The following is a 20,000-nucleotide window of genomic DNA, read 5'->3' as shown; positions in this document are numbered from 1 at the left end:
AGTTACCTGCTAATTCTATTTCAATTCCAATTTTTTTTTTCAATTCAATTTATCATCTTTATCATTATTATTTTATTATTACTACTCTTGTTTTATTCCCGTTATTGATATGTTCATTTAATTCTCAATTTGTCTTCTTACATACTTATATTATTTTACAATATATATATTTTTATATACTGCCAATTTTTGCATGAAATTCTTTTTATAAATACATACATTTTTTTACAAAACGTTTATATCTTTTATATTTTGATTTCAGAAACATTTTTTTGTAAATATATACATATCCACATACTTTTATATGTGTTTTTATATTATTTTATTTTCATAATTTTGACATTCATATGTGTACATATATACATACATATTTTAATTCTTATATATACATATTATATATATTATATATATTTTATTTTCATAGTTTTTATAAACATGTATATATATTTACATTTGCATTTTATAATTCATATGCATCTTCCTTATTTTATAATCTGTGCACATATATACGTATTTATATAATATATGCATATACATATTTTCAAAATTTATTTATGTATCATATTTATATTTATATACATATTTTGTAAACACATATACATGTATAATTAAAATTAAAGTATTTGTTTCAGATTGTACATTAACTTTTTAGAATACCTTTTAGAAAAATATATATTTTGGTTTCTTTGAAATATTAAAATCATTTTCTTTTGATTTAGAGGCTTTTAAAATAATGCAATGTTCGATATTTGGGATTTTCGAGGAAATTGAGCCCTAACGTATTGGGTTCTGATTTTCTTTGTTAATTCTAAATAATCGAAAATGTTCTTTATTCAAAATGCATAAGTATAAAAATCATTTCCGGGAATTTAATTTGTTGTGTCCTAATGTATTGGGCATGACATATTGCTTTCTCGAAATGAAGATTTTCTCATAAAATAAAAGCAATATTCAAAGCTTGGGGATTTTGAGAAATGGTACCCTAACGTATTGAGTCTCGATTTCTTCGTCTAACTTAAGCAATTGATTATCCTTTTCAGATTTCATCATTTGAGTTTTTAAAAAAAAAATCTTTTTAACCCTCGATACTAAGACATTAAATAATTAATTTGGTACCGATTTTAGGGCGTTACGAGGGTGCTAACCCTTCCTCGTGCGTAACTGACTCCCGAACCTGTTTTCTCAAATTTCGTAGAACAAAATTGTTTTTAAGGTGAGCCAATCACACCTTAACAAAGGATTGGTGGCGACTCTAATTTTTATTTTTTTTAAAAAAGTCGACAACTAACTTTTTTTTATTTTCAAAAAAAGTGGTTTCGACAATTTAAATCAAGTTTATTTATTTTGTTATTATTATTTTTTTGCTTTTAAGTATATACTTGAAGCAATGTCACAGTCTATTTGATTATGCTTACAATTATACTTATCCACGTTTGAGTATAAAATTTTCCCCAAATTTCCTCTTTGAGCGATACCCATGTATCTCTAAACCTTGGGTGTTTTTCAATGTTTTTACCATATATAATCAACTTTCTCAAGGATACTACATTGCTTTACACTACCAGTGTTTTGGAATTTGGATTATCCAAGTTTTATCTTTTTTTTCGGTAAAATAATAATCAAAGATTTATTAAAATGAAAAAGGAAAGGAATTGTTGAGTAAAAAAGTAGGTTCCAAAATCTTTCTATTTGTATGATATTTGCTTTCAAGAGTTCCCCTAAGCCTTGCAATGTATGGAGTAGACATAGAAAATTTTATTCGGTGTAAATGAATTTAGTAAGATGTAAACAAAAGGAAAAAAAAAGTTCGTATTGCTTCATAGATATTTATTGAGAGGTAGTATGATTGCCATCATCATCAAATCACCTTTGGTCGGATCATGTTTTGGCAGAAAAAGAATAGCATAAAAAAATTTTGGATAACTTGCAATCTCTAAGACAACACTTTCTTCACAAAGAATGGTAATTTCAAACTAAAACTTTGACAAATGAGAAACAACGTTAGGTCTTCAAGATTTAAAATGAAATTCTTGCGGCTGATGGGGTTCATGAGAAATTTATTTTATGAAGATGACAATAATGGTTTAGGATTTATAGAGATATAGTTGTTAAATAAAAGCAAAAAGAAAGGGTCAAATTAGCATTTTTTTTTATTATCATAGTAATCAAATTAATTATTAAAAACATGTAGAGGTGATATGGTTTGAAGGGTCTTTATAAAAGAAGAGAAAAATTAAAATTACCCTATTTAAGTAATAAAGATTTCAAACAAACTTATTCTAGTAAAAATCTTCACTTGTAAATATTGACATTTTATTGGTAAAACATATTTCTAGTTTCCCTCTATTTCAATTTTGAATAAATTAGTCTCTCCAACAAATTAGAGTAATTTAATCCATCTCAATAAAATGAGCAATTAAGATAATTAATCACAAAGTTAATGTTTTTCGTCAACTGTATATTTTTATTTATATAATAATAAATTTAGCCTTCAAAGTGTACACGTTTTGTCAATTTGGTCTTGATTTAAAAAAATTAGCCCACAACATTCTCACATTTTTCAAATCGATCCCGATTTATCAAATTCAGCCAATAACATTTACACATTCTATCAACATTTACGCAAAGTATATAAATATTGAGGGCTAACTTTGTTATTATACCAAGCAAAATTACATACAATCAATAAAAAATATTAATATCGTAATTAATTGTCTTGAGTTACTCACTTTTAAAATTAAAATGAATTAAATTGCTCTAATTTTTGAGAGAGATTAATTTGCTCAATATTATAATTGAGAGAGATTGGAAAAGTGTTTTACTTTTTATTTTCTTTTGCAATCATATATTCTTTTTACACTTTTAAAAACAAAGGGAAAAATATTTGTTCAATTGTATAAAAATTCTGATGTATATATGACACATCAGTATCATCACATTAAAAAATAGGGCATGTAAATTTATTTGATAAAATTAATGTAAAAGAGTTTATGCAAAACAAAATTAACGGTGCTTAGCAGATGCTAAGGCCCTAGGACATTGAGTGTCTAAGTTTAAGTTTTGTTAGGCACCAATACCATATTTTTTGGATTTAAGTTTTATTATGTGTGTTTTGTTTTATTTTTTATTTTAAGTTCATATATATTTTGTCTTTTAATGTGTTATGTTTTGCATTTAGTATATTCAAATTCTAATTTATTAGACGTGTATTATTTTAAATTTGTATTATACTTGTAATTGTGATTATAAGCCCTTTAAAAATACAAATTTCAAAAATAAAAATAAACTAAAATTTATCAAATTATAATAGAATAACTTATTCAATAAAAAATTATAATACCAACACCTCGAATTAAAGATAACCCTCCACTTTGGTGCTATAAAAGATAATTTCCTTGCTCTTTTTAAACGTTTAATTTAAAATAGTTGAATTTTTTATTCATATAAGTTGAAACTAGAGGTGCTCATGGGCGGGCAGGGTTTTTTAAATAAATACCAAAAATTTATTTTAAAAATTAAAACAAAAATTAAAAAAAGTATTTTAAAAATATTTTAAAATTAAAAAAAATTAAAGAAGTTTTTTAAAAAAATTTTAAAATTTAAAAAATTAAAAAAAAAGTATTTTAAAAGTATTTTAAAATTAAAAAAATAAAAAAATAAAAATATTTATTATATTCGGGTCGGGCCGGGCCGGGCTCGGGCCAAAAAAGTGTTCCCGAGGCCCGACCCGTTTTTTAATCGGGCCTCATTTTTTTGCCCAAGCTCATATTTCGGGCCTATATTTTTACCCAAACCCTCCCATATTTCGGGCGGGCCGTTGGGCCGGGCCGGGCCTCCTGGCCCAGGAGCACCTCTAGTTCAAACAGATCGTTCATAATTTCTTAAAAAAACAAAGTGCTCAATTAAATGGAAGTGATGGTTGATGATGGGTGTCGAAACCACCAAATAAAAATAATTCCTACAATAAAATAATTCTAAATAGTAGTAAAGACTAGTAGGGTCAATTCCACAGGGATTGAATATTATGATTAACTTTTGTGTTTTTCTCATGAACAAAATTTTTTTCGAGCTGATAATCGTTACAATAGTCGTGCCCACGACTCCAAACGACCTGCTGAAAAATAAATTAGAGAAGTTTCAAAATGACTAGAAATTAAATAAATGAAATAGAAGAAACAAACAATTAAATAAATCAAAAATAAAAATAAAATTTGGAAATAAATTCATATTTTGTAGACAGAGTTATAAAGCCTTAGCCTTAGACTCGGTGCATTTCGATTTTTGAATCGATCCTCGAAAATTAGTTTTCCCCCCCAAACAATAAGCTAATTATAGCGGCTAAGAACGTCCTAATCGTCAATTCTTCCTCTCGTAGCTGATCCCGATACGCCCTGCAAACTAACCTTCACCAATTGGTTAACCGCGATACACGTGTTCGTAATAGAACACCCCGACAGCCTTGCGTTCTGAAGAACCCAACTCGAATTAATGACCTCAACTGCGTGGGACATTTATATTCGATCACAATCTCCCTTAACTTGTTCATGGAAATCCGAATACAGCACGGCTGACTTGTCTTCCCAATTGTATGCTAAAACAACTCCAACCCAACGCGCTTTTTAAATTGAAATCAAGTTAACTTTAATGATGAAATTGCCAATCCCGATATTCTGGAGAGATAGTGAATACTGATTTGAAGGATTTTTAATGCGGATACAATTTCTCACGATTCTTGACCGGAAAGAATAGCAGCCTAAAGCTAATTTGAATTTAGTGAAGCATGAATTTAATCATGCTTTGGCTGGTCATGGAGTGGATTTGAATGAAAATGGTGAAAGTTGGAAAGGGAATGGACTTGGAAAGAAATTAAAAAATTTTGCAAAGAAACAATGAATTGTAAATGGAATAGCAATATGCTACTGACACATGAAATTGGATGGGAAAAAATAATTCTATTAAATTCCAATCGAATTCAAGTGTTAAGTTTGTTTTTTTAAGTGTACCATACCACTTATTTATACAAAAACCATATAATAAAATTAGGCTAGTTCCACCTACCCGCTAATTACATGAAATAATATTAGATTTTATTTTCTCAATTTGGCTTTTACAAGGTCAAAAATTTGGCCAGTCCCTCAAATGTCCCAAATTCACAATTTGGCCCTTCTTCTATTTCTCATGCTTCAATTTAATCCCTTCTTTGCTTGTCTTTGATTTAAAGCACCCGAATTTCATCCCTATCAATATTTAAACACAAAATTCACCAATTAGCAAGAACTAAATCAAGAACAAGTCGAGTTAAGCACGAAAAATATGCAAAATGAACAAGCTATCAAATCTCCCCTACTTAACTCATGCTTGTCCTCAAGCATATTGTACATTCCTACGTTGGAAATTATTCAGTAACTTATCAAAAATCAAGTCTCTTTTCCGCAACCATGATCAACGCGAACAATTTAGGCAAAAAATGAATAAGTGCTCAAAATACCTAGTTTGATCAACAAGTGTCCATAAAATTTAAACATGTAAATCAAATCATTTCACTAAATTGAAACAAAATTTGCAAGGTATTAATTTCATTAATCATGCAGTAAATTTGGGACGTAGTCAAACTTTTTTACGTGAACTAGGATGACAACCCAAGCACCCTACCCCGGCTACTCAATTCGACATGTCTCCAAATGGACTATTCTTTTTTTTTTCTTTTTTTTTCATGACAACTCAGTTAGTGGAATGTTTGTAAATTTTTGGTTCGTCACTCGAACCTTTTTACACAAGATGAGATGACAACCCAAGCACCTTATCCCGATTACTAAATTTGGTCACTTTTTTGAAATTTTCACTCATAACTTGAGCTCCCCTTTTTATTTATTTATTTATTTACAAGAAAATACAATATTTTTACCAAGAAATTATAAATAGTCAATTTTCATGAAAAAAATCTAATTACATATATCAACTTTAAAACACATGTTGATTAAACTAGATATTTGAACACTTTAATTCAAAAGTTACCCAATTGTCCAAATTGATTAGTAATGAAATTAGAGGCTTAATGTCAACCAAATTAGTGAATAAACCGGTATAAGAATGAACAGATACGAAAGAAAAAACATGCAGCAAAAGAAAATCAACCATGCATACTGACAAATTATCAAAATCTCCTTCCCACTTAACTAATTCTTGTCCTCAAGCATGTTTAATATGAATTTAAAGTTTAGTAACTCTAACAATATGCAAATAGAAAGGTTAAGAATACCCCCATGTGTTTCTAACGTTATTTCGGCGTTGGGAGTAACAATTTTACAAGATGTCAAGAATTGTGGAGACTTGGGTTTCCATTATTTCAAGTCAAGCTTCGATCCGAATTACATGTGTCTCTACAGATGAAGGAGGATGTTCCTCTTGTTCCTTGGTAGTGAAATGTGGGCATTGGTGAAAGGCCCTATTACTACGAGCAATTCGTGTACTTGGAAGAACAAAATAAAAAGCAGTAGAGGTGTCGACAACCAAACCCGTAGAACAAAACAATACTCATCTAGATTATTCATAGTATATGCACATGTTAAGGACGATAAATCGACTTCAAAGGGAAAAAGTTGAGAGGTTAAATTTGTAATATATGAGCCAAGTATTAGTGGTCGTTTATAGCAGAAAACAAGATGAAAATTTTGCCCAAACCAATATCCTAAATTAACTTTAAATCCAGAATGCATACACCACAAAAAGAACAATTATGTTTTAGTTAAAACAGATGACGAATCATTTCGACCTGAAAAACTAAAAGCTAAAATCTGATGAATGTATCTCAAAGCAGGTTCATGCACTAACAAGTCTTTAGAGATTTTGGGATTATAAAATTGATTTCCAGAATGAGTTAAAGAATAATAAACCTCGTTAACATCGAAATTACTTGGAATGTCTAACAAAGCAGTATGGTAGGAATCGATTTGTAAGTCGTCATGGTCAACAAAACCCATGGTGATGTTAAAATCAGAAATCAACATCCTAAAGTCTTTTCCAAGTAATCAAAAATAGACAAAGTCTTTAGTTTCAAAAGTTTGTAACATATTCAAATTGAAGCTAAATATTGTGTAGAACTCATAAACTAATTCATAATATGCAGTACCTAAAATGTTTGCAAATGAACTCCAACCAATAACATCAAAATAGTGTAACACCGCCTCACATAAATTTAACATATCAAGAGTGTAAAGATCAATTTTCTTACAAACCAAGAGTGGGTGTTGTCGAATGTTGTTGTATCTTGTGAGATGCTCCGAGGTCGAAAAGTTTAGAGACCATTGTAATCATCCTTCGGTGGGAAAAGTGTAGGTACAACCTTGCCTATTGCGTTGATTGTTTCGTGAAGGTCGAACATTTTCATTAGGTGAGCCGGGTGGTGGCCTCAAATTTTCAGCAGCGTTAGTACTGCTGTGTGGAGGTGTCACAAGCTCATGTATCGGTGGTCAACGGGCTTGCGTGGTGGACGACCGTGTTTGACGCTGAGAAACATTCTCGTTTCTAGTCAAAGGACCTTCGCCATGATCGTTAGAAGTCCTGACCTCATCCAAGTAACCTGCATAGTACGTTAGTAAAGGTAAAACAAGTTGTAGGTTAGGAATCGACCTTTCAAAAGTAGTGGGGGCTATTGTGCAAACGTTCTGTCTCGATCAGAGTTGGGCTTTATTGGCAATGATTCGTAGTAAATGCAATTGTTCGTCTTGTTGGGGTTGGAGATGGTTCTCTAAGTCCTCATTGTCTAAATTGAAAATTGGAGGCATTGAAAATTAGTTTCATCTACGATTGAGCAAAGTCAGAAACTGTTGGCCATTTGGTTTCTAGTTCGAACCATGGTTTACAAATGAGCTTGAAGAACAAATGACATTTTTGTCACTGTTGATCATGGTGGTGGTAGATGGCAGTGGCACACGGTGGTGGCACTAGACAATCTTTGGGTAGTGGTGTGGAGAGGTGTGATGGATTTAAAGATGGGATTTTGTGGGTGCAGAGGAGGTGGCGTTAATGGAGGGAAGGTAGAGGTTTTGGTGGTTATGAAAGGTTGATAGTGAGAAGGGGAGAAAGGAGCGACGGTGCATGGGTGAAGGGATAGATTGGCGAGACCGTGGTGATACGGTGGGGTCCAAGTTTGATGATGGTGAAGGAGGAAGGGAACGAGCAATGGTGCTTGTGAAGAGGCGTTCGACGATGGTGGTGATGAGAAAGATGAAATGGGCGATAGTGCTCGCAAATCTACACCATTTTGAGTTGGTTGGGTGCGGGGTTTTCCGAGCGTGAGGGAGAGAATGAAGGGTAGAACAATGGTGTTGGCTGGTGGCGTAGGCGGTTAGGGTGGTGATGCTATGGTGTTAAAGGGGTTAGGGTTTTTTCTGTTGAGAAGAAAAGAAGAAAGGTGAGGAAGAAGGGTGGGGGTTTCGAGATTTTGATTTTTTTTCTTATTTTACTCTTCTTTTTGGCCGATTTAGGCCTTTTTTATTTTTGTTCTTTTTCTCCTCTTTTTTTCTCTTTTGGCCTTATTTTGTTGTTTGGCCCAATCCTTCTCTCTGTTGCTTTTTTTTCTTTTGGGTTTCGTTGGCCTTGTTTGAATTTTGGGTATTTAGGTTATATTTTTAGGTTTTGGGTAATTAGTGTTATTTGGGTGTTGGATTGGTATTTGCCATGGGGTAGGTATATTAAGTGGATTTGGGTTTTTATTTGGGTTAGGGGTGTTGGGTTTTGTTTGTAGGAAAAGTGTATTTGGGTTAGGTGTGTGTTGTAGTTTTTCTTTTTTATTTAGGTTTGGGTCTTGGGTGTTGGTTTGTGAAGAAAATAAATGGTAGCACTTAGCTTGGTGTGCCCTCGCCATCATCATTATTCGATTTTTGAAAAATTAACAACCTCTATTATGTCCTTAGAAAATAACATTTTATTTGGATTAAATAATAATCTGGTTATTATTCATTTTTATTTTCAACCTAAATTAAATTAAAATTAAAAAATAAAAAAAATTGTGTTGCCTCCCAAAAAGTGCTTTTGTTTAACGTCGTTAGCTCGACGACCTGAAAATTTATTCAACCAGCGCTTCGAGGATTAATTACTCAACCATGTGGACTTGAAAATTTTTGTAGAAAGGCTTTAATCGTTGTCTATTGACCTTGAATTTTTTTCGGATTCTTTACTTTTAATCTCAATTGCACCATGTGGAAATATATGAGTAATAACAACAGGCCCTAACCACTTAGGGTCTGTTTGATTGGCAGAATTGATTTTCGGGAAAATCATTTCCAACTTTTCCAGCGTTTGATTGGCGAAAAACATTTTCCATTTGGAAAATGAACTCCAAAATACGGGAAAATGTCCCCCTTTTTACGTAAAACGTCTTACAGATTTTATTTCCGTAAGACATTTTCCATTCATTTTCTTGGGTCAGCCTCTCATTTCCTTCTCATTTCATTTCCTCCATCGATTCTCATCCAAACCCACTTCCCAAAATCAACCGGGCATTGTTGCTATCTATCCTCTCTTCGCTCATCACCGTCAACGCCGCGGCGACCGCCGGATGGTTGCTCTTCCAAAACCCATACCACGCTTCTTGTTGAGACTTACCATCAACACCAGAGGCTCAGGGCTTTAATTGAAAAGTCGGAGAAGGAGGGCTCTTGCCCTATGCAAATACTTGGAGATGATGGAGATTGGACCAAAAATGATTTCTGGGCGGCAGTTAAATTTCTCAAGCATGCCTTCAGATCCAATGAAATTCTCCAAGTTCCTTTCTTTTTGCTCTTTCTCTGTGTTATAATAATTTTTTGATCTTAAAGTTCATATTTTTACTAAATTTGGAAGTTGGGTTTTAAGGATGTAATGATGTATTATGATGCTTAATGAAAACGAGACCTTGTTTGGTCTCTCAGAAAGGATGGAAAAAGGAAAAGTTTGGTTAGAAAATGGATGGGAAAATACAGTGAATTTAGTCTTTACAGTTCAGATTTTTACTACATACGAAAGTTGGGTTATAAGTATATAATGATTTATTATTATGCTTTATCTGAACTGAATGAAAAGGAAAGTTTGTTTGGTCTCTGAGAAAGGAATGGAAAATGAGAAATTTGGGTTAAAAAATGGATGGGAAAATATAGGAAATACAGATAGTCCTTAAAGTTCAGATTTATATTGAGTTTCAAAGTTGGGTTCTATGGTTGTAATTATTATTTTGATGCTTTATTTGAACTGAATGGAAATGGCACTCTGTTTGGTCAGTGAGAAAGGGATAGAAAATGGATGGGAAAATACAGAATATTGCAAAACATGGGATGTTTTCTAGTTTTTCTATTCGATTATTCTTTGATTTTTTAATGGTTATGCATTTGTGAACAGGTTTTTCGTATGTGAAAGAACATAGATAAATCAAGAATCAATGAATTGAACTATGAAAAGATCATAGGATTGTTATGTGTTGCTGTTACGAGCATCTGTGCTGCGGTTATGAGCATTTTTTGTTTATACATTTTGAATTGGCTCAAGTTTTCTTATACTTCTTTCTTATGCTTATTGATTTGTAATTTCAATGATTGTTTTCTGACCTTGTTTGATTAATTCTAGTGTGAATCCCAACCAGCTTCAGTCTCAGGTTGCTTCTTATACTATCGCATATTGATAGGGAATTATTGTCTATAATGAGTTGCTTCTTGACTTGACTTGATCTCGAGTTGCTTCTTCAATTTAATGGTTAAGAATAAGGATGCATAGGCTTTAATGAGGTTGGTTTGTCTTTGCCATTGTGTGCCCAAAGAAAAGGATAACCGGATACACGCTTGAAGTTTTACATTGTTTTGGAGAGTGATTATTGATTCAAGAGAGAGAACCATTACATGATAAAAGACTGATGATAAAAGACTCCAGGCCATAATGGCCATTGATTTTTCAAGTTAAACCCGTCTGTAATAGACACTGAAGCATTTTAGAGGTGAAAATATTTTTATATAGTATACCGGAAAATCGCTTTGTCCTTTCAAACTCATCCTTGACATGTAATTGTACTCTTTAGTATAGGTCGGAAAAATGTTTGAAGTGGTTCAAGCAGATAAGGACGAGAAGACATGCATGAATGTATTGATCTAAAATGCAACTCACCAAAAGATTTAGGGTAATGGTGACACCTATTACGTACTTTGAAGTGAAATGTAATGGTAGCAAACTATATGCTTGTGCATGCCACCTCCTTTGGTGCATCATGTGTAGAAAAAGCCGGTGCATCATTTTAGGAGATTTACATTGTTTTATCATTTGCTTTTGGACTATTTTTGATATTCTTACTCATCTAACCATAAATAACTAGTGTTTTTGAGAACTTGAAACATCAAACTGGTATTATTGACTTGGAATCATCCTCTTAAAGGTGTTTTGAGGCTTCAACTATGACATTCTCCAACGAAGATCAAGTTTTACTCGTGGTCAAGGAAACTCCAATTGTCAATGCTGGTATCTGTGTAGCTAGTCCAGGTTCTGTAACCAAGGATGCTAACTCTGGTTCAACTATAATTCAGGCCTCAACCAACACTCCGGATCAATTTCTGTTTCATCCAATGTCTTCAACTCTAGTGTACTACTAATTATGCATTTGGAAAATATTATTAATTTCTAGTATTTAATTGTAGTTTGGAAGCTAATTTATAATTATTCAATCCTTGTTTTTAATTTTTTTATAACACAATTACAAATAATTTATTTGACTTTGGTTGTTTTTAATTTATGACGGTTAATATTGTAGCTTAATAATTGAGTATTATTATATATTTAATTGATTTATTTAATTATAAATAAATTATTGCAATATATGTAAAAATAATTTAAAATATTAAAATTTATTAATATATATTAATATATGTAAAATAATTTTTGAAAAATATTTTCAAGAAATCATAAGCAATGAAAATATTTTACAGATCCAATCAAACACCGAAAATATTTTCCAGTAAATCATTTTACAAAAAAGTAAAACATTTTCCAGAAATCATTTTACGGAATACATTTTACTGGCAATCAAATGGACCCTTAGTTTGAAGCTTACCTGCAAAGATTCTTAGTGTAAGGTCATAAAGTAATACTTTCTGCCCTACCACAAATTGTTTACGAGTTATCTTTCGTTCATGGTATGCCTTGATTTATCCTTATAAATTTGGTCACTTTCATACGCTTCTTGTTGAATTTCCTCAAGTTCCTAAACATATAATTTACGATATTTACCTGCAGCTTCCAACTCCATGTTGCATTGCTTAACCGCCAAAACGCCTTGTGTTCTAATTCCACAGGAAGATGACATGGTTTACCAAAATTAAGTCAATAATGAGACATACCTATAGGTCCCTTATAAGCTGTGCGGTACACCCACAGTGCATCATTTAGTCACAAACTCCAATCTTTCCTATCTGGCTTAAGGGTCTTCTCGAAAATCAACTTGATTTCTGATCTTGATACTTTCACTTGATCATTTGATTGAGGGTGATAAGACGTAGCAACTCGTTGCACCACCCCATATTTTTTCAAAAGTGTGTCAATTACCTTATTGTAGAAATGCGTTTCCTGATCGCTTATCAAAGCTCGTGGTGTGCCAAAATTGGAAAAAATATATCTCTTTAGAATATCCACTACAGTTTTGGCGTCAACACGTCGGGTGGCTTTAGTTTCCACCTATTTTGACACATAGCCAATTGTAAGTAAAATATAAATGTTACCGAATGTTGAGACAAAAGGCCCCATAAAGTCAATGTCCTATACATAAATAATTTCACATACATGTATAGGTGTTAGAGGTATTTCATTTTTTCGGCTTAAATTTCCTACCTTTTGACATTTTTCGCAAGTTTTACAGAATAAATATGCATCACGAAATATATGTGGGCAATATAGTCCACATTCAAGTACTTTATGCGTGGTTCGTTTAGGGCCAAAATGTCCTCCACATGCTTAAGAATGACAAAAAGTTAGAATCAATTTTACCTCAGTTTCTGTAATGCATCATCGAATTACCTGATCAGAATAGTATTGCCAAGGGTAAGGGTCATCTCAAATGTAATATTGCAACTCGTTGAATGTTATCCTTTTTAGATTGTGATAAATTAAAATAAATTATACCTATAGTAAGGTAATTCACCATGTTTGCATACCAAGGAAAAACCGTCTGAGTATAAAGAAAACTTTCATTTGGGAAATCATCTTTAAGCGGTGCAACATCTTTTGACGGAGGTATTTAGCTCAAACAGCCAGCTACTATATTCTCACGTCCTTTTTTATCCTTAATCTCGAGATCAAACTCTTGCAAAAGTAATATCCATCTAATAATCATTGGCTTTTCTTCTTTTTTCCCAATCAGATATTTAAAAGTTGCATGGTCAAAGCAAACAATAATTTTAGTTCCTAATAAATACGATCGAAACTTTTCCAAAGCAAAGACTATAGCTAGAAATTCTTTTTCAATAGTTGAGTAATTACTTTGGGCAACATCCAAGGTCTTAGATGCATAAGAGATAACCTGTGGTTCTTTCTCGATTCTCTACCTAAGGACCTCTCCTACGTTGGGGTCACTTGCGTCGTACATGATTTTGAAAGGATAGTTCCAATATGGTGGCTAAACTATGGGTGCTGAGATAAGTTTATGTTTGAGCGTGTCAAATACATCCCTACATGATTGGTCAAACTCAAACTCATTATCCTTCTATAAGAGATTACAAAATGGTTGTGCAATTTTTGAAAAGTCTTTAATGAACCGCCTGTAGAAACCTGCATGACCAAGAAAAGAACAGACTTCCTTCACAGTTTTGGGGTATGGGAGTGAGTTAATAATATCTATTTTTTCTTTATCAATAGAAATTTCTTCAGCAGAAATGATATGACCTAAAACTAATCCTTCATAAAAAAAAAGGTTAAATTTTAGGCACATTTCTAAAATTTTTGCAGGATTTGACACACATATGTCAAAAGATTCACCATACACACTAAATTCGCCCATAAATACCTCAGTTATTTTCTCGACGTAGTCAGAAAATATACATACCAGACACCTTTGAAATGTGGCTGGTGCATTGCAAAGTCTAAACGACATTTGTCTATAGCAAATGTGCCAAATGGACACATAAATGTCGTCTTCTCTTGATCCTCCGGTGCCACTGGAATCTAGAAAAAACCTGACTAACCATCAAGACAATAATAATGAGATTTTCCAATTAAACGTTCTAACATCTGGTCAATAAAAGGAAGTGGAAAGTGATCTTTCTAAGTTAAAGAATTCAACTTCCTGCAATCTTTGCAGATTCTCCACCCATTTTGAGCCTGAGTGTGAATCATCTCACCTGCCGAATTTTCAATTACAGTCATGCTGATTTTTTTCGGCACTACATGGACTGGGCTGACCCAATTGCTGTAAAAAATAGGATAGGTCATCCCAACATCAAGTAATTTTTGAACTTCGTTCCTTACCACTTTCATCATGGGTGGATTGAGACACCTTTGCGTATCTCTTTTGGGAACCACATTCTCTACAATTGGAATTTTGTGCATACAAGTCGAGGGACTCAAACCCTTAATGTTGGCTATCGTCCATCCGATCACCTCTTTATAATCTCTAAGTACTTGTACCAAATTTTCTTATTCTATCTTCGAAAGTTTACTTGAGATTATTATTAGTAAGGTATTTCCATCACCGAGAAAAGCATACCTCAAATGGTCTGGAAGTGGTTTCAGTTCCAGTTTTGGGGCCTGTAAAACAAATAATAAAAGTTTATTTTGTGAAGGAGACAATTCAAAAGTTTTACCTGAATTTTTCCGTAATTGCAATGCCTCCATCTGAGTCACTGTTTCGCGAATAGACTTTTCGATAGTTATCCACTACTCTAGTTCTTCTATGGCATCAAAGTTTAGATTTCTGCAAAGAACAGTTCATAATTCATATTCGTCTTCCAAATGCGATTCAGTTAAAGGCTCAATTATATCAACATTATAAACATTAGAAACATTAGTAATTGTGCTAGGACGATTCACGACCTCACAAACATTAAATTTCATTAGTTTTCCATTGAGCTCTATAGTGAGTATCCCACTTCGTACATCAATCTTCGTTTGTGCAATACTCAAAAATGATTTCCCGAGTAGTATATCAAAAGAATTGGCCGAGTTATCATCCTCCATGTCGATGATGTAGAAGTCTGTAGGAAAAATTAATTCGTTTACCTTAACAAGAACATCCTCCAACACTCCCTCTGGATGCAGTACAGATCTATCTGCAAGCTGAATGATTACACCTATTTCTTTCAAAGGACCCACGTTAAGTAGTTTATAAATGGACATAGGCATAACGTTAATCGATGCACCTAGGTCACACATGGCTTTTTTAATACCGACACTACCTATTTTGCAAGATATGGAAAACATACCTTGGTCGTTCCATTTGGGCGGTGTTTTCTTTTGTAGAACAGTGGAGACATTTTCTTCGATACTTACCTTTTCATTTCCTAGGAGCTTTCTCTTAGTCGCGCATAATTATTTTAAGAATTTTGTATATCGTGGAATCTACTTAATCGCATCAAAAAGAGGAATGTTGATTTCTACCTTTCAGAAGGTGTCGAGGATCTCCTTCTTTTCTCGCTCCTTCTTGCATTGGACAAGTCTTCTAGGAAATGGAGGTGGTGTTGCAAATGGTTTTTTTGGTACTGACTCCATTGGAGCCTCTGAGTTAAGTTCCTTCTTGTCTCAACCAACGTCGTGGGCACGACTCATGCCAGGTATGAGTTCCAAAACCTTTCCACTCCTCAACGTCACAGCACTTGCATTGTGTCGAGGATTAGGTTTAGTTTGGGATGGTAGCTTACCCTAAGACTCCAAACGACTAATCGTGAGCACAAGCTTGCTTAGTTGCTTTCTAACTCCTACAAAAGCATGTTAATTTTTTGTTGATACTTCTCAGTACTATTTGCTAGCCTTTCTACTATGGCTTCCAAAGACGACTTTGGGGGTGATAATTGTTAATTTGAAGGAAGCCTTTGTTGGTAAGGTTGATTGAATGAGGATTCGACCCATAACTTAGATTTGGGTGATCTTTCCACACCACATTATATGTGTTCGAGTAGGGATCATATCGCCTTTGGAGTGGCCCTAGAAAGTTTTTGACAACATTTGCTTGTTCTGTCAAGTCTTCACGTAAAATATGACATGAGTCCATCGGGTGGTCTAGTATTAGCATAAATTCTGCACAACTGTGTTGGGCCTGTTTTATCTATAAGAAAATTTTGAACAACATTATCAGCTTATCAATTTTTTCTTCTAGAGATAGAGAACTTAACCCGTGAACCTGTCTCGTGTGGTTTGTAGTTGGTCAAAATTGTTAAGAGTTCGTAGCCATTGTTGAAATCAAATTTCGTGCTTTCTGAGGAGTCATATTAACAAGTGTCCCTCCACTTACAACATCTATCATTTTCATTTCCATCAGGAGCAACCCTTTATAGAAATACTGTAAGAATGACTATTCAGTTAGCCCATGTTATGGGCAACTTGCATAGAACCTTTTGTACCGCTCCTAGTAATCGTAGAGCAATTCAGTCTCCTTTTGACGGATTCCTACAGTGTCCCTTCTTAGTTTTGCTGCCCGAGCTACTAGAAAGAATCTGTTAAGAAATAAACGAGACATGCCAAGCCATGTATTTATAGATCCTAGAGGTAAATAAAATAGTCATTCTCTAGCAGAGTCAGCTAATGAGAAAGGAAAAGCATGAAGTTTAATTTGATCATCGATTACTCCCTGAGGCTTCATACTTGTGTAGACCATATGAAATTCTTTGAGATGAGTGTGCAGATTTTCATTTTGTAACCCGTGAAAGGTAGGGAATAAGATGAATAAAACTCGATTTCAACTTGAACAACATTCCTCCAGCCAGATAAGTTATACATAGGGATTGTTGTTCATCTGTGGCTGCTACGAGTTGGAGTATAGTTTGCTCTGTCATCTTGTCTGGTTCGTCGAATGAGAAAATGTCCTCACTGTAAGATACAATTTCAAACTCGGGAAGTGGTCGTTTATCGTGTCAAATGGCTTCACTTTGTAGTTTTCGAGACAACTTCTCTATTTCTAGTTCAAACTGTAGAATTCCCGGTTCTGATCTGGTCATAATAGAAACAAACAAAAGTTAGAAAATTATTTCCAATCCCTAGCAACGGTGCCAAAATTTGATGGGTGTCGAAACCAGCAAATAAAAATAATTCCTACAATAGAATAATTCTAAACAGTAGTAAAGAGTAGTAAGGTCGATTCCACAAGGATTGAATATTATGATTAACTTTCATGTTTTTCTCGTGAACTAAATTTTTGTCGAACTGATAATCGGGACAATAGTCATGCCCCGACTCCAAACAACTTGCTGAAATACTGTAAGAATTAAGGAAGTTTCAAAATGACTAGAAATTAAATAAATGAAATAGAAAAAAATAAAAATTAAAGAAATAGAAAATTAAATTAAATTGGGAAATAAATTCGAATTTTGTAGACAAAGTTATAAAGCCTTAGCGCTAGACTCGGTGGATTTCGATTTTTGAGTCGATCCTCGAAAATTAGTTTTCTCCCCCAAACAATAAGCTAGTTATAGCGGCTAAGAACGTCCTAACTGCCAATTCTTCATCTCGTAGTTGATCTCGGTATGCCCTGCAAACCAACCCTTACCGATTGTTTAACTGCGATACACATGTTCGCAATTCAAGACCTCGACAACCTTGCGTTTTGAAGAACCCAAGTCGAATTAATGAATTTCGAATCTTTCACTTTACGAGCTTTTGATGCATCAGCTTCTGAATCTTTCACTTTACGGGCTTTTGAAGCAAAGAATCAATTTAAAACAAAAATAAAGAATCAATTCAAAGAAGAAAAAAATCAATTTAAAACAACAAACAATCGATTCAAAGAACCAAAGAAACGATTAAAACAACAATAATGAATCAATTCAAAGAAGCAAATAATTGATTTAAAACAACAAACAATTGATTCAAAGAAGAAAAGAATCAATTTAAAATAACAAACAATCGATTTAGGAAAAATATTATTTATAATCCGATAAGTAAATAACTCATGATATTTGTTTTACCTTTAAATAAAATTGAGTTGGATCTAAATTATTTCGTTATTATTATGTTTTTAGTTATGTTCACATTTTAGGAACACAACTTTATATGTCCTAAACCTTTTCAAGATACAAGGACTTGTGATAATGCATGATGTAAAAATTCCATCGTCATGAAATTCTTTATTTAAATACACACAAGTATATTTCCTCAAAGCTTATATACTAATTATTGTACTTGCGATTGATCAAAGAAAAATGTGATGCCATTCGGGTCTATTTGGAAATTTTGGTCAGAGAAGAGAATGTTCGAGAATATGTCAGACGTCATCCATTTTTTGGATGACACAAAAAGGGAGGAAGAATCTGGATGTTCTTGTTTATATTTGTAAACATTTTCTTTGATTCAAACAACAAAGAATTGATTTAAGTATTTTAAATTGATTTAAACTTTTTGGGATCTCTGACTATCTTTATTGCTGATACTAACTCAATTTAAATATTTTAGAATCGAGTTAAACTTCCTCCACTGAAAATTGGTCTTCTTTCGGTCCCTTTAGACTAAATTGAAAGGCTAAATGAGCAAATTTAGGCCTAAATATTCAAGGTTTTGCTCAAATCAGGAGCAAAAGAAAAAATTGCTACATTGCTAACAATAACGAATCAATTAAAGAAGTAAATAATAGATTTAAAACAACAATAATAAATCGATTCAAAGAAGCAAAGAATCTATTTAAAACAACAATAACGAATTGGTTTAAAGAAGCCAAGAATCGATTTAAAACAACAAACAATTGATTCAAAGAAGAAAAGAATCAAATTAAAACAATAAGCAATTGATTCAAAGAAGCAAAGAATAGATTTAAAACAATAAACAATCGATTCAAAGAAGAAAAGAACTGATTTAAAACAATAAACAATCGATTCAGCAAAAAAAAAATATTCATAATCTAGTAAGTAAATAACTAATGATATTTGCTTTCATCAATTGAAAAGCAAGACGATGAAATTAGCAGTGGTTGTACAATCCCTAAAACCTTCATCAATTATTAGGGATGTGGTTGGGTCAGGTTTAGCTTAGTCAACCCAAATAAAAACTTGGCTCAAAGAGAAAACCAAAAATAAGCAAATAAAAAGCCGACCCTCCTCCAAATTTCTCGTCGGCTTAGGTTTTCCCGACAATAATTCTTAAAAGCAAGTTTAAAATTCATCTTTCCTAATTCCAATCTTTTGTTATTTTCTTCCTCCTGAAAACCCAAAGTACAAAACATTGAAAAAGGAAAAGGGAACGCAATAATAATAAGAAGAACACGATTCCCCCAAGACCTTTTCGGTGCTCTATCAGTTCCCTCTAGTGCTTCCTTGTTAACCTTAATTCATTACCAATCATTATCGAAATGGTAGATGTTGATAGGTTGCCTAACATATATATATGTATGTACTTAATCTACTTTTTTTAGGAAAATGGCCGATAAAGCTCGAACATTAAGAGGTGTATGATTTTCCTCGAGGGGTTCTTTTGCGGGTTCAAACACCTTGGGAAGTGCTCCTACCAATAGCCAAAGTATAGGAGAAGAAACTCCAAGTCAAATGACGGAAGAAGTACTCGCAACTCCACCTAGTAATTAATATTTCATCAACATCATTTATATAAGGATTGCCACAACTTATCATTATTTTGTACATTATATATGTTGCTTCTTTTGACAGAGACTACTAAGAGAAAGCGAGGGCCTACAAAAATGAAAAATATATAGAATCTTCAACCTAAAACTCATATAGTAGTAGACGCCAACCAATACGGCCAACCTATTGGGAAATAAGTATCAAAATTAGTTGAATTCCTCGACACAATTGCAAGGATTGACTCTACCTATCCTTTGAATACCAAACACTGGAAACATC

This window comes from Gossypium raimondii, chromosome 8, assembly GCF_025698545.1.
Source record: "Gossypium raimondii isolate GPD5lz chromosome 8, ASM2569854v1, whole genome shotgun sequence".
In the NCBI taxonomy this organism is placed as follows: Eukaryota; Viridiplantae; Streptophyta; class Magnoliopsida; order Malvales; family Malvaceae; genus Gossypium; species Gossypium raimondii.
The sequence above is the reverse complement of the archived record's forward strand: the minus strand, read 5'-3'. Positions refer to the sequence as shown.